General features: G+C 43.5%; 1 protein-coding gene and 1 long non-coding RNA gene across 4 annotated transcripts in view; one reads left to right on the top strand and one right to left on the bottom strand.

Annotated features, from left to right (window-relative positions):
- Nucleotides 1–15,988, top strand: part of LOC137633460 (ADP/ATP translocase 3-like) — a 387,552-nt gene that overhangs the window by 75,801 nt on the left and 295,763 nt on the right. The window lies entirely within an intron of this gene.
- LOC137633463 (uncharacterized) overlaps nt 1–15,988 on the bottom strand; it is a 234,541-nt gene that overhangs the window by 9,554 nt on the left and 208,999 nt on the right. The window lies entirely within an intron of this gene.

Below are 15,988 nucleotides of genomic sequence, written 5' to 3'. Positions count from 1 at the left end.
AAATAATGAAAAAAAATTGAGTAACTTGTATTTTTCCTGACTATACAAACTTGAGTCCTTCAGTAGGAGCAGGAACTTGGTTGTCAAGATTTCCAAAGAGGTGGTGGTAGTTACTAGCAAACAAAATCCCAGCCTCCTGCCTCCCCCCCACCTGTTCTGGCAACCACACCATTTAGCCTACTAAAGACCCTTACATGTGGACTAGGGAATAAGTTCTTGGCTGACCCGGCAGAGTCCGGTTATAGGCAAAAAGGGGAAAAGAATGTCGACCTCAACAATGTCCAAAGGATGTTGAGAAACATCCTCTAACGCTGCCTCCGGTGTTACTGGCGCAAATGATACCGGGAATTTCTAGTTGAGGGCCGATGCAAAAAGTTCTACCGTTGGTGAGCCCCCAAAAGCCATTTAGTGTTTGTGTCTGAGAATATAAAAACCACTTAGATCTAGATTACTGCATCCAAGCCCACCTGCCCAGATTGTCTGACAGGATGTTCTTCTTGTCAGAGCTGAAGCTGGCTTACAGGGACACTGCAGTGCTCTCTATCCAAAGCAGGATCTGTACGATCAGAAAGCAAAGCTGACCAGAAATGGCATTTCCTTGTTTCAGGTACTATCCTACGGTGGTAGTGTCGTTTAACACCACAGACTGGTTCGACAGAAAAGGTTGAGAATACGCTTGGAAGGAAAGACAGGTCATTTGAACGCTAGTATGTTGATGCGGCAATTCCAATCATCGGATTATGGACCTAACACACTCGTGTTGGAGCCAGTAAGGCTCCACAACCTTAATGAATCAGCGAAGAGCATGAGTTCAGAAGGGGTCAACGGAAAGTCTGCACTCCAGCGGAGGTTGGTGTCAGAAAACCACCATTCAGGATCTGTCTTTGATCTCCTCTATTGGAATACTATTCCAAGGGGGACCTTGTTTTGCAGCTTGAAGGCCTTATGTTGTCACTGTCTTGACAGCATCCTAAGTTGACTGTTCGTAACTAGGTGCTAGAAGGAGACTAGGTGTCTCAAAACTCCTTGCCACCAATGGACTTGACATGAGAATAGTCTTACAACAGGAAAGCTAGCTCTCGCAACCTCATAAGGCAATCCAGCAACCAGGGATACTTTCCCTCGTACTGCCTAAATTCAAGCCTAAGTATGCCAAGATCTGTTTGGAGCATAAGGAGAAACCAGGGAGAAGATCCTGGTGAACCCGTTGGGCTGTTGATGTCCCCCGTGCCACAGCATCCTGAACTGGTATTGTTCACTACCACGAAGTGAAGGTACTATACTCTCAAAAGGAGGACAGACCGGGATCTGGAGGTACACAAACCTTTCACCTACTTCTTTACCTTGGACTGTGTTTACTGGAAGATATAGAAGGCTTAGATGTGCTACTTCCCTGGCCAGACAGGTGAGAGGGATTGAATTGAATATAGGATTTAGGCATTAAGCCAAGCACTGGGGCATCAAAGGCCATTCAGCGCTATATAATGAAAATCATTCAATCATATCTGTACACTCACACCATTTAGTATCATTTTAACCTTTAATACAAATCTTAACACTTTCATACAATAAAATCTAGATGTGAAATAAATAGGGATTAAAAGGGTAAAATAAATAAATAAATTAATAAAATCAATTATAGCTCATAATATAACCCAATACTTTGTACAAATTTTCTCAAGTTCAGGGTATTACAGTTTTCCCCCAGTATATCTCTTAAAGGTTTGTCCTGGAGTAAATGTGTCCTCCTCTGAAGATTAAAAACAGGACAATCGACTAAAATGTGTTTAACATCCATTGTCACTTGACAGGTATTACAAAGAGGGGCCTGTCTCCCTTCCCCACTCTTCATTAAATAATTGTGCGTTGCATGTGTATGGCCAATACGCAGCCTAGTTAAAATAATGGTATCCCTTCTACTTGTAGAATTACAAGATGACCATTTATCCACCAATGGGTGGATTTGTTTCAATTTTGTATTGGTGGTCAGTTCAGACCATCGGGCTTGCCACTTATTTTTACAGTAAAGATGAATCTCACTTTTAAGATCTTTGTAAGGAATACTCAAGGGGGATGGATTACTTAGCCCTGAAGCTTCCTTTGCTGCCTTATCTACTTGTTCATTCCCATCCACCCCAACATGGGCAGGGACCCAACAGAAGTGAACACTGATACTCTTCCTAGACTGCAGAAGTACTAACCAGTCCTGCACCTCTTGTACTAGATGATGGCCTGGCATAATTTGTTTTAATGAGAGTAAAACACTATTGGAATCCGTAAAAATTGTATAAAAACTATTTTGGTTGCCATTTTTAAAAATATGTTGGACTGCGAGAATTATTGCGTACAGCTCAGCAGTAAAAATTGAACAAGAGGATGGGAGTTTCCTTCTAATAACAATATCCCCCACCACAGCTGCACTTCCAACTCCTGCAGCCGATTTGGAGCCATCTGTAAAAACATGTTTCCCATGATGTTGAGCAGCATGATTTAAAAACTCACTTTTCATTACCCTACTAGGTAAGGTATTTTTCCCTCCTGCCGTAAAACATACTTTAACAGGTGGATTACACCAAGGAGGAGACTTGGGATATCCTACCTCTGCTATCTGTGCTGTTAACAAGCCTACTTCTCTAGCATCGTTTTTCAGCTGTACTTCCAAAGGCTTAGGCACTCTAGATCTATTAGGAGCCCGATCTAAAGGCGCCCTAACATATTTACAGTTAGGATTGTTTCTCACAGCAAGGGACCTAGCTAAAAACCTCAAACTCAACTCCTCTCTGCGAATGGAAAGGGGAGGTATGCCAGAATCAACATAGAGACTGTCAATGGGAGATGTTCTGTAAGCACCTGTGCAGATGCGAAGCCCAGCATTGTGAACAATATCAAGTTTTCCAAGTAAAGTCTTTGTAGCTGACCCATATATTTGGCATGCATAGTCTAACTTGCTCAGACACAAAGATGTATAAATTCTAAGCAAAGTTGTTCTATCAGCACCCCAATCAAAATGCGATATCACTCTCAGAATGTTCAGTGACTTCTTAACCCTGATAGATAGGTCATTTATATGGGGACCAAATGTCATTTTCTTGTCGAAAATGACTCCAAGAAACTTGACACTATCCTCATATGGCAAAATACAATCATTTAAGAAAAGGGTGGGGATCTCTTCCCTTTTACGAGTACGAGTAAAGCGAATGGCTTTGGTCTTCTGAGGAGAAAACATGAATCCACGAGAATTTGCCCATGCGGAAGCAGCATTTATTGCAATTTGAAGATTTTGGCATGCTTGAAGTGCAGATGATCCACTACAATAAATTGCAAAGTCATCGACAAATAGTGATCCTTGTATGCCAGGAGGTATGTGACTAATGAGACTATTAATAGCTACAGCAAACAAGGTCACACTCAATACGCTGCCTTGGGGGACACCTTCTTCTTGCATGTAGGATGAAGATAGTTCTGACCCTACTCTCACTTTAATTGAGCGGTTTGATAAAAATTCTTCAATAAAAGAGAACATATGTCCTCCTATACCCCACGAGGCCAATTGCTTTAAAATACCACCCCTCCAGGTGGTGTCGTATGCCTTTTCGAGGTCAAAAAAGACACCCACCACCTGGTTTTGGTTAGAAAAAGCATTTGAAATTTCCCTTGATAACATCAGCAAAGGGTCTAGAGTACTTCGGTTCTTCCTAAAACCAAACTGTCTGTTAGATAAAAGATTTTTTGATTCTAGATACCACACAAGTCTGTTGTTGATCATTCTCTCAAATAGTTTGCATATGCAACTGGTCAAGGATATGGGCCTATAACTAGATGGCAGTTCTGGGTCTTTACCAGACTTGTGGCCTGGAATTACAATTGAAGTATGCCAGGAATCAGGAGATGTATGGGAAGCCCATAGACCATTAAAGGTTTCTAATAAAAATTCCTTGGTATCCACTGGAAGATGTGATATCATTTCATACCGGATGCCATCCTCACCTGGGGCAGTTAAAGAAGAGCTGGAGATAGCATTTTGCATCTCCTCCATACTAAAAGGCAGGTTAAAAGCTTCAGTATTCGAAGAAGCAGGAGGAACAACAGATGTTGATGCTCTAAATTGTTGAAATGCTGGGGAATAGTTGTCAGCACTTGATACATGAGCAAAGTGCTTAGCAAGAACCTCTGCTACATCTTTGGGGTCAGATATATATCTATTATTTTCCCTTAATATTGGTAGAGGCTTAGGGACGAATTTACCTTGAAGTTTTCTAATCTTGTCCCATATTTCCTTTGAAGGAGTTTTAGTATTAATATTAGATATATATTTCTTCCAAGATGCTCTCTTTGCTTTTTTAAAAATTCTTTTTTGTTTGGCACAGGCTCTGAGATATGCTATTCTATCTGCTAAATAGTTGGTCCTCAAGTATCTTCTGAAGCAAGTTCGGGTCACTTTTCTTGCGTTGGCACATTCTTTACTCCACCAAGGAACTACAGAGCGATGAGGTAAACCGCATGTTTTAGGTATAAACTTGCTAGCATTATCATCAATAATATTTTCAAGATGTTGATAGGCATGCACTGGAGATGTAAATTCATTATACTTTTATCGGTGTGTGAACAGTTTTCATAAGCTGCCCAGTCTGCCTCATCTATCTTCCATTTTGGTGGACACTGAGAAGGAAGATTATGGACATAATTTAACATTATTGGCCAATGGTCACTGCCATGTAGGTGTTCATTTACTGACCAAAGGTAGTCCAATCGAATGGATGAGGAACAGATTGACAAATCAATGGCTGATGTAGAGTTGTGGAATACATCATACCTAGTTGGAGAACCATCATTCATTAGTATTACATCATTGTTGTCGATTAATTCTTCAACAAGATTACCCCATCTATCGCACACATTTCCACCCCATAAAGTATGCTTTGCATTAAAATCACCCATTAAAATAAAAGGGGCAGGAAGCTGATTGATCAAGTCTTGGAGGTCAGAAAGTCTAAGCCTTCTTGGATTACCAGCATGATCTAAGAGGAAAAGTTCTAAGGATGGTTCAATATATAGCGAGCATAAAGTAATTTTTTTCCCGATATGAGTTCTAACTGCACATGCCTGTAGTGGTGTATTGAGTGGGATTGTTTCAAATTTTACAGATTTGTGAATAATAAAACCTGTACCACCTTGAGCTCTTGCAGCTTGCAAAGGAGGGGATCTACAAAAATGATAATTGAGTCCAGGATTAAATGGTTTGTCACTGATCTTGGTTTCCTGTAGGCAAATTACCTTCGTGTCTGAGTCCCTGGTTAAAGTTTTTATTTGCTCAATGCTAGTACTTAGACCTCTGCAATTCCACTGGATGATAGACATTATCTTTTGTTATTATTTTTCTTTGTCTCATTTGTCTTTTGGGACTTTTCAGATGAAGCCCTGTAAGGCCTGGAGATGGAAGGCTTTACTAGGCCACATCTCTTCTTTTCTTTCTTTCTAGGATCTTTATAAGAGTCAACCTTAGGATCATCAGCAGTAGGGCACTTACCTGACTTAGATGAAGGTGAGGATGATGGGGACCTTTTCCTCTTTGGAAGATCTTGTTTTCCAATCTCCATCAAATCAGGTAGAGATTCTGCCTGAGACAAAACATTTAAGGTGGTGGAAAGCCACATTGGCTTCCTTGGAGGATTGTGCTAGAACTTCAACAGTTCGAGCACTTAACCCAGAAGGCTGGGCTACTACCTCTAGGGGAGATGCTCCTATCGGTGACAATACTTTTGGTGTGTTGGACACCATATTGACCTCTTTGGAGGTTTGTGCTCTGGCTTTTATAGCCTGAGCACTTGACCCAGATGGCTGGGCTACTACCACTAAGGGAGATGCACCTGACGGGCCAGGTGCTGCCACTGGTCCCCCTGTGGTAGTAAGGGGTAGTGGATTATAATCTTTTGTTGGCATCTTAACCGCGCGAGCAAAATTAAGTTGCCGATTGAGTAAATGCTTTGCATAACCTACACTTATATGTTCAGCATTTGCTTTCAAGATTGCAGCTTCTTCTTTCTTGTATTCTCTACATCTTTTATCATTTGATTTATGATTATCTTTACAGTTTGCACAGGTTGTATCTCTGTTGCATTGGCCATGTTCTAACAAAGAACAGTTAATAAAGATCTTCGTATTATTGCAGTACCGGGAAGGGTGACCGTACTTGAAACAATTAAAGCATTGTAAAGGCCTAGGTTTATATTCTCGAACACGTACTCTTTCATTCTCAATAATTTTATGATCTGGTATAACAGGGGTTTCAAATGTTAAAACTACCATGCTTGTTTGAGGGATCTTACTTACTTTCCAAACATTAGCAGGGCACATGTCCAGAATTTCTGGTTCTGAGAATTCATATAGATCTTTATCAAAAACTACTCCTTTACCATAGCTGAAGCTCATATGTGGTTTAATATCCTTAATAGGATCAATTTCTGCAATCTTCATGCCACAAAGCATGTGAGCTTGAGTATCTGATTTTGCATTAATCAAAACAGATTGCTTACCGTATCTACTAATATCCTTACTTTTAATTAAACCAACTTTTTTTTGTATAAATTTACTAATCTTATAATAGTTATAATTATCCATCTTCCCAGATGCAATTATCCATGTTGGGGGCTTGGGGGTTCTTACTTCTGGAAGTCTATGCTCTATTTCTTTTTCCATCCATTCTTCTGGTTTATATACCTCTAGGTGTCTTGGTGCTTTATCACATAGAGCCCCAGAAATCAAACAATTGTCAATTTTTATGCTCTCTAAATTTTTATTTGCTTCTAAAGCAATCTCAAAACTTGAAAATGATACCCAAGCTTCCCAAAAGCCTTTACTACCATTAAGCTCCATTAAAATTTCTTTGATTGCCCCAAATCTACAGAAGGCTTCATGAATTATGTCATAGCTACAACCAATTGGTATGTTTTTTAAGTGGAGAATTTTCAGATTTTTTGTTGGATCTGGTAATGAGCCAGAACCAGAGAGTAAAGTATCACTGTTAATACAAGCATCATTTTCCACCAGTGCCGATAAATTGTCTTTAACAACACTGGTCAGAGAAGTATTGTTGGAGGAATCCTTTTTATTGCAGAGGTTGTCAACAGAGCTTTCCCTATTTAAACAAGCAGAAGTCGTCAACGGTGTCTGGGGTTCGCCATTTGATCCAGGGGTACGGGGAATATTAAGTTTACTCATTAATTATTTTTTCAGGGGGAGGGAAGGGGTCATAATAACAATGAAAAAAAAACAATGGAAAAAAATATAGTTAAAGGGAGAGAAAAAATTAAGACTGTCTGAAATTCCAAAGAAGACACCGTTAGCCTTTCCTAGAATTAATTTCTCCACCAATGACACCTGTGAAAGCTGCTTACCAAATGTCCACTCCCTACCCTACCACAAAGGGATGGTACCACTATGATCAGAGTGGCTCAAGTGTATGCCAAACCCGCTTGATGGGACTGAGAGCATTTCAAGAATACAATCATCCCCACTCTAATCGTAGTGGCAAGCAAACCGGACAGAATGCCGAGAGTCCTATCTCTACGAAATCGCCAACCCCTGGAATCCGAAGGCCAAATTTCCTACGAGATAGTTCCGCGTGCCAGTATGGGAATACTGACACTCCTAGGTGTCCAAACATTTTCGGGCAGTTGGCAAGACCACCACAGCTCCCACAATTGATTTTGAAATAAAAACCGATCATGGATACAATGTCCCCTCTAAAAATCCTGGACAGTGAAATGGGTAAGAGAGTTTTGACAGCAAGGTTGGAGACAGCTGATAATTATGAAGGAGGAATAAGCAATAAGAGGTAATAGAAAAAGAATGAGAGAAATTTAGAGTCAAACTGAGGAAAAGAAATTCCCCAGTTCGAGAGCCCTCTTGCCCGTCACAAGCCTTCAGCACGGGAATGATATGCCGTGCTGAAGCCCAATGACTTCATCAAGGCATTCTCTCGTTAAGAGGGCTAGCTTAAATGAGGTCAGGTCAGTAGAAACATTACTTAATATGAACATATTATTATTATTATTATTATTACAAGCTAAGCTACAACCCTAGTTAGAAAAGCAAGATGCTATAAGCCCAAGGGCTCCCAAAGGAAAACATAGCCCAACGAGAAAAGAAAATAAGGAAATGCATAGTCTACAAGAGAAGTAATAAATAATTAAATAAAAATCAAAGTAACATTTAAAGGAGAGTAGCATTAAAATAGATCTTTCATAAATAAATTATAAACAGACTTCGTGTTATCGTGTCAAAATATTTCAACATTTTCACATGCAAAAAACCGAAATGAAAACTGAAATTTATTTTCAACAAAATATCTACAATGCTTAATTAGGATATCTTCTTTATTTAGATGACTTCACAAGACCTACATTGATGTTGAAAAAGTAAAGAACCAAGAATATTTAGAAACACCTAAATTAATTGGTAAATGATAATTTTGAAGATTCCAATTCAATGAATCATAAAGTTTTCATTTATCCATTTTGTTCATGTTCAAAATCGACACCGTTACTGGTGAGAAAAACAGGCATGTTTATTCAGATTCTTTTTAGTGCGAGGGAAGAGCGAAGATACAAGCATAATATATACACAAAATGAACTATGTATGATCGTGTGACACACGGTTGGTACATGGTTCCCCCCTTAAAAAGAGACATACTGTACATGTTAAATAGGGCGCTCTGATCTAGAGAGGCAAACTGTAGGTGGGTCATCTGGCAGGAGAAAAGCAGGTTTTAGACGATCAATGGAGACCCAGTCTTCTTTGCCACTAATGTTTAGTAGGAATGCTTTCGGACTGCGTCGGATCACAAGGAAAGGGCCCGTGTAAGGGGGGCGTTAGCGTTGGCTTGCTAGTGTCGTTGTGCAGAAAGAAGTGCGTTGTAGAGTGCAAGTCAGTCGGTATGTGATGCTTCGCTGGGGACTTGTAGGTCTGGCAGCATGGAGTAAATTTTCCCACGACGTGACGTATGCGCTGGAGATCGTCGGAGGAGGTTGTAGAAGGAAAAATTCGGCAGGGACGACCAACAGGTCGCCATACACCACTTCAGCTGCTGAGACGTCGAGGGCGTCTTTAGGAGTGGTCCTTAGTCAACAGGAGGACCCAGGGAAGCTGAGTAAACTAGTTAGAATCCTTACAGCGGGACATCAAAGCTGCTTTGAAGGTGCGATGAAAACGTTCAACCATTCCATTGGCAGCAGGGCTGTATGCCATTGCCTGATCTAGGGTGATGCATACACAATCACAAACACACGCACGCAAATACACAATCACACACACACGCACGTACATTCACAATCACACGCGCATATACAATCACACACGTGCGCGCATACACAATCACACACACGCATACACAATCACACACACACATGCATACACAATCACACACACACGTGCATACACAATCACATACACAATCACACACACAAGCACATACACAATCACACACACAAGCACATACACAATCACACACACAAACATACACAATCACACACACAAACATACACAATCACACACACGCGCATACACAATCACATACACAATCACACACACAATCACATACACAATCACACACACAATCACATACACAATCACACACACGCATATACACAATCACACACACAAACATACACAATCACACACACAATCACATACACAATCACACACACAATCACATACACAATCACACACACGCATATACACAATCACACACACAAACATACACAATCACACACACGCGCATACACAATCACATACACAATCACATACACAATCACACACACGCATATACACAATCACACACAGGCACGTGCATACACAATCACACACACACGCGCATACACAGTACAGCACAGTCTCTCACAGGGGGAGAAAAACATTACAAACAAAACAATGCTACCCTTAGCTATGGGTTTCTCCGAATTGTCTGTGTTCCGTAATTTAATTTCTTAAAGTAATGATGAAAACACAGAAAGAGGGGAAAAACAGCGCCACCCTTCAAACTGACAAGCAGTAACGTAGTAGAGCACTCTCACACAACACTCAGTTTCTGGTACAGCACTCATGTCTCTCCCATAGGGAGAAAAAAGCTAAAAATGAAACAATGCTATTCATCTCTATTGGTGTGTTGGACTTGTCGATGTTTCTAAATTCTATTCCTAGAAGTATTATTGAAACACAAAGAGATGGAAGAAACAGCGACACCATTGAAACAGACAAGCACTGGCGTAGAGCATTCCGACACCATTAGGTTTTTGGTACAGCACTGATGTCCCTCCCACTGGGAGAAAAAAAGCCACAAATGAAACAATGCTATTCATTTCCACTGGTCTCTTGAACTCGTAGATGGTTGCGGATTCTATTCCTTGAAGAGAAAGAAGGAAGAAATACCGGGACCCTTCAAACCGACAAGCAGTGGCATGGAAGAATTGCACATCAGAATCTGATACATCACTGTCTCTCACAGGGGGTGAAAAAACACCACAAATGAAACAATGCTTCTCCTACCGATTGTTCTCTCCGAATTGTCTATGTTTCAGAATTCTATTCCTTGAAGTTTTAATGATATAACAAAAGAAGGGAAGAAACAGCGGCCCCCTTCAAACTGACATGCATTGGCGTAGAGCACTCTCACACCAATTGGTTTCTGATACAGCACAGTCTCTCAATGGGGGGAGAAAAACAGGACAAATCCATAGATAATTATATTTTTCGTAACGATACAAACCTTCGCTATATATTTAAGGGTATTACTTTCTGCGTAGCTGAAATGACAAGCCATTAAAATTTAGCGAGGGTAAACTAACCATACCGCTAGTTAGCAGGGGTAGCTTGCTACCGCTCCCACAACGGTGATTTAGCTCACTTTGCTTGAGGCAGTACTTCAATGGGGATAGGGCTGGCGGCCAAGTTTGTATGAATAGCCAAGGTTTGTATCGTTACGAAAAATACAAATTATCTACGAATGTCATTTTTTCCGTAATTGGAATACAAACCTAAGCTATTTATTTAGGGTTGACTAACACATTAGGAAGGGTGGACGTCCCTGCCAATCTGGCTTTTTGGCTTTTACCCGGGGGCTCCTTATCTGAGTATGTTAGTACTAAAAATAGGGGTCCCTGCGCCTCGCTAAAACCTTGCTACGAAAGGTCAGCGGCCTACACAAGCTGTGTTGAGATATACAGAAGTGTGACAGTCCAGGTAAAGTTATTCAGAGTCTTTAGTAGGAAAAACTGTTGTAACCAAGACTTCCCCAATACCACCTTGCCAGGGTATGGAGACGCAACACCATTAGTTTAATACTAGGTACACAAGGGAACTTGGTTTACCTGCAGTGGTTTGAGGTCAGCTTGTGCAGAGAACCCAGAATGCTGCTTTCCCCAAGAGTGGGAAGGATGAAGAAAAAGAATAAGAGCCAGTCAAACCTTTTCATTCACGCAGAATAAAACTGAGTAACAGTGCCCTCAACCTTCTGCTGCTGCTTATCCAATAAGGAGCTTGAGGTATTATACCAGCCATTGTGCAGCTACCACAAGACCGATAGAAAATGTATCGAATCTCCTGTGGGTCACATCTTGCAGGTAGTGGGATGTAGTTTGTCGTTTGCACACCCCCAGCCTGAAGAACCTGCGTCACTGAGAAGTTTCTCTTGAATGCCAGGGAAGTAGCTACGCCCCTGACATCATGAGCTTTGGGGGCAATGTCAAGGAGGAGGGTCTGGATTCAGTGCACGATCTATGACCTTGCAAATCCATGCCAAGATTGTGTTCTTAGTGACCCTCCTCTTGGTCCTTCCTGTGCTGACGAAGAGTGCAGGCACACGAGGACGGGCTGCGGCTGTTCTCAAACTCCTCAGTGGGCAGAGTAAGAGATGGTTAGGGTCATCTGTTATAGAACGAAGACTCGAAATCCGGAAGGAGTCGAATCGAGGATCCGCTACTCCCAGGGTTCTGAGTCTTAGCAATAAACTCTGGGACGAAGCTGAACGTTACATCTCCCCCATCCCCTTGAATGGGTGATGTCGTATGAGAGACCATGAAGTTCACAGACTCGTTTGGCCAAAGCCAAAGATAGCAGGAACACCGTCTTCCAAGTTAGGTGGCGATCTGTTGCCTGGCGTAATGGTTCATAGGGAGAGACCTCAGAACTCGAACCACGTTCCTTGGAGGAGGTCTCACTTCAGACTGAGGACAGATAAGTTCATAACTCCGTATGAGTAAGGAAAGCTCTAGCGATGAAGAAATGTCCATTCAATTCAGACTAAAGGCGAGGCTTAAGGCCGAGCGATAGCCTTTTACCGCCGAGACTGACAGGCACGTTTCTTCCCGCAAATATGAGAGGAACTCCACTATTGCTGAAAAAGTGGCATCGAGAGGGGAGATACCTCTTCCACGACACCAACCACAGAAGACCACCTACTTTGCCTGGTAGACCGGTGCTGAAGACTTTCGCAGGTGTCCAGATATCCTCTCGCAACTTATTGCAAAAATCCTCTCGAGAGGAGATGCTGGATAGTCTCCAGGCATGAAGGAATATGTTGGCATGTGGCTGAGTAGATCGTGTCGTGGAGGGAGTTCTTTTGGAGACTCCGTCAGGAGTGGTAGAAGCTCTGGAAACCATTCCGCGTAATGCCATAGCGGAGCTATGAGGGTTATTGAAAGGTTGACCGATGTTCTGGTTTTGCTGAGTACCCTCCTCATCAGACAGAACGGGGGAAAGGCGTAAACGTCAATGTTGTCCCACAGTTGCTGGAATGCATCTTGCCAGAGAACCTTGGGGTCTTGGACTGAGGAACAGTATAAAGGGAGCCTGATGTTCAGGCCTGTTGCGAAGAGGTCACTGTTGGAGAACCCCACAAAGTCAGGACTTTTTTGGCTACTAGAAGCGTGCCAATAGTGGTATCGAGTGGGTCTCGGCCCATCTCAGTATCTCTACTGCTAGATGGCATAGGGGCTGTGAAAAAGTACCTCCTTGCTTGTTGATGTAAGCCACTACTGTGGTGGTGTCGCTCATTACTACCACTGAGTGGCCCGCCAGGAACTGTTGAAGGGCCAGAAAGACGGCCTTCATCTCTAGGAGATTTATGTGGAGATACAGTTCTGACTCTGACCAGAGGACTGAGGTCATGTGGTGCAGCACGTGAGCCACCCACCCTTTTTTCTGAAGCGTCTGAGAACAGCATCAAATCCGAGGGGAGGACGAGAAGATCCACTCCCTTTCGTAGATTCTCATAAGCCACTCACAACCCGAGGTCCATCTGTTCTGCTGATCCCATGAAGATCCGGATGTCCGGGGAATCAAGAGTCTGATTCCACCGGGATTTGAGTCTCCACTGGAGAGATCTCATCTTTAGGCAATCGTTGGGAACTAGACGGGCCAGTGATGAAAGGTGACCGAGGAGACGTAACCACGTCTGGGCTGGAAGTTCTTCTCGTCTGAGAAAGTGTCTTGCGACCTTCCTCGGCCTTGCTATTCTGTCGTCTGAAAGAAAACTTTGTGGAGATTGGTGTCTATTATCATGCCTAGGTATACCAGTCTCTGCGTAGGAAGCAGGGAGGACTTCGAGATTTACCATGATCTCCAGATCTTGGCAAAGCCTCAATAGTTTGTCTCGATGTTGAAGAAAGGTAGACACAGAGTCTACTAGGATTAGCCAGTTGTCCAGATAACGAAGGAGACGGATACAAATCCTGTGTGCCCAAGATGACACTAGGGCAAACACTCTGGTGAAAACTTGAGGTGCTGTGGAAAGACCGAAGCACAGCACCTTGAACTAATATTTCCTGTTGTCTAGGTTGAGTCTCAAAACTTCCTTGAAGATGGATGGACTAGGATCTGGAAGTACGCATCATTTAGGCCCAGTTTGCACAATAATTCCTGTGGTCTTACCGCTAGTCTAACCGTGTCTGCAGTCTCCATGCTGAATGGGGTAGTTTGACAAACATGTTCAGAGCTGAGAGGTCGATGACTGTCTTCAGCCTCCAGACGCCTTTTTTAAAAGAAAGAGTCGACTGAACAAGTCTGGGGACCCTTCGAGGACCTCCTGCAGAGCACCCTTCTTCAACAGGGTCTGGACTTCTGCCCGAAAGGTCAGCTCCTTTGCTGATCCCATAGCAAAGGAGTCTATAGACACTGGATTCCTGGTTAGGGAGGGAGAGATGTTATGAACAGGATGCGATATCCTAGACGAATTACAGATTGTCCAGGGTTCGGCCCCAAGTTGCTTCCACCTGTCTGAGCAACTTTGTAGGCATACCCATAGAGGTGGACAAGCAGGGGGAGTGCCTATCCTAGCATTTGTGGCCTCAGCTGCTCCCTCTAGGATATTTTCCTCCCTTGGAGGACTAAGTGCCTTTCCTGTCCTTGCCAGGAAAGAGCTTCTTAGACACTGTGGTCTTCGCTGCTGTCTTATTCGTCGTGGTCTTGGCTGGACGGGACTGCTGAGGACCTGGTGGTTTATAGGGCTTGGAAGTCAAAAGCCCTATGGAGGAGGGAGTCCTGATGGGACTTCCTCCATCTCTCTGCAGCATGTTCCACGTCCTTAGGTTCCAATAGATGGGCTCCCTCTAGAGAGGAATATCTGAGCCTAATGATCTCGGCATTAGGGACTTGTTGATGGAACCTCTCAGACACCGCGTCCCAACGTTTCAAGATGGTATTCGTTCACAAGTTCGAAACTTGGTGGGCGAGAAACTCGATCGTGCGAGTGCCTGAGCGCAGAAAAGTCTTCCTTGTTGTCTTGGCATGTTCCTTGCAGAAATCCTCCGTCCGTACCAGGATTCCCAAGGTTCCTTACCAGTCATCGAGCCATGAAGTAGCTTGCATGGTGTACTTCGTGGCCTTCTCCTGGTTAAGGCTCTCGGTTGCCGGGAAAAATACCTGTCGATTGGAGTCTCTCTCTAGAGTGATTCTCTTGGTGAGCTCTTTCAATAAGTGGTGGAGATGAAGAGCTGGACGAGGCTCCTCCAGAATCTCGAAATACCTCCTCTGTTGGACACGAGGAGGTGGGAGAAGCTTATTGGTAGAGTCGGAATGATGGAAGGAGGCATATTTGGCGAGCTATAGGGCGATCTTAGCCTTGGCACCCTCCAGCCCTTGAGACCAGGGCAAGGCTGCACTGGTCTTTGAGGGCTTTTGGGTTCCAAAGACACAGTCTAAGATAGTGTCCTTGGCCTCCCATGGGGGTATCTCTGGGTCAGTAAACCCATTGAGAACCCTTAAGAGAGTCAGAACCTGCCAGAATGCACGTTCCGACTCTTTCTGCTCTCCTTCCGACGGACTTGCAGCAAAGTCTCCTTCTTCCATCCCTGAGAGCTCTTCCCAGGGTGGGTTGCAGACATCCCTTGAATGATTGGCTGTCTCTGTAGACTTGGTAGTCCTACTAGAGGACTTTGGCAGAGTCTTGGAGTCTTTGGACTCCTTCCGAGGATAGAGGTAGGACTCCAGCATCGAAGGCCGAGATGTCATGTCCCTCCTGATTTCCATTGGTGGTGGGGAACTCTCCGTGTGAGGGGATGCTTACTCCGAAGGTGGAAGGGAGGGGGTCCTTTCCTCATGCGACTCCTTTGGCAAAGGTGAGATAGGGGAGTATCCCGAGGAAGATGCAGGAGGAGCTGGCCTTGATGGTCTTACCTGAATCAGCTTTACCCTCGAGGAAGTGACCGCATCTGAGATGCCTCTTTTCCTCTTCAGGGGGGGAGGAAGAAGTCATGGTTCCTTGCTGAGGGTCTGCTGGAGCTATAGGCTGCTCCGAAGTGCGGCCATACAGAGCAGGATTGAAGGCCTGTACCACTGCTCAGACTATAGCACTGAACCATGGCTAATGACCGACTGACGCACTGTCAGACAGATCCCCAGAAGGGAAAGGGACCGAAGGTTCCCTACGAGGAATCTCTGCTGTAGGTGGGTCCGTCTTAGAGGAAGGCAGTTTATGGATCCTGAACCCTTCTGTAG

The sequence above is a fragment of the Palaemon carinicauda genome, chromosome 43, assembly GCF_036898095.1.
Source record: "Palaemon carinicauda isolate YSFRI2023 chromosome 43, ASM3689809v2, whole genome shotgun sequence".
Lineage (NCBI taxonomy): Eukaryota > Metazoa > Arthropoda > Malacostraca > Decapoda > Palaemonidae > Palaemon > Palaemon carinicauda.
Note: the sequence above shows the minus strand (reverse complement) of the source record. Positions and strands in the feature narration are given on the sequence as shown.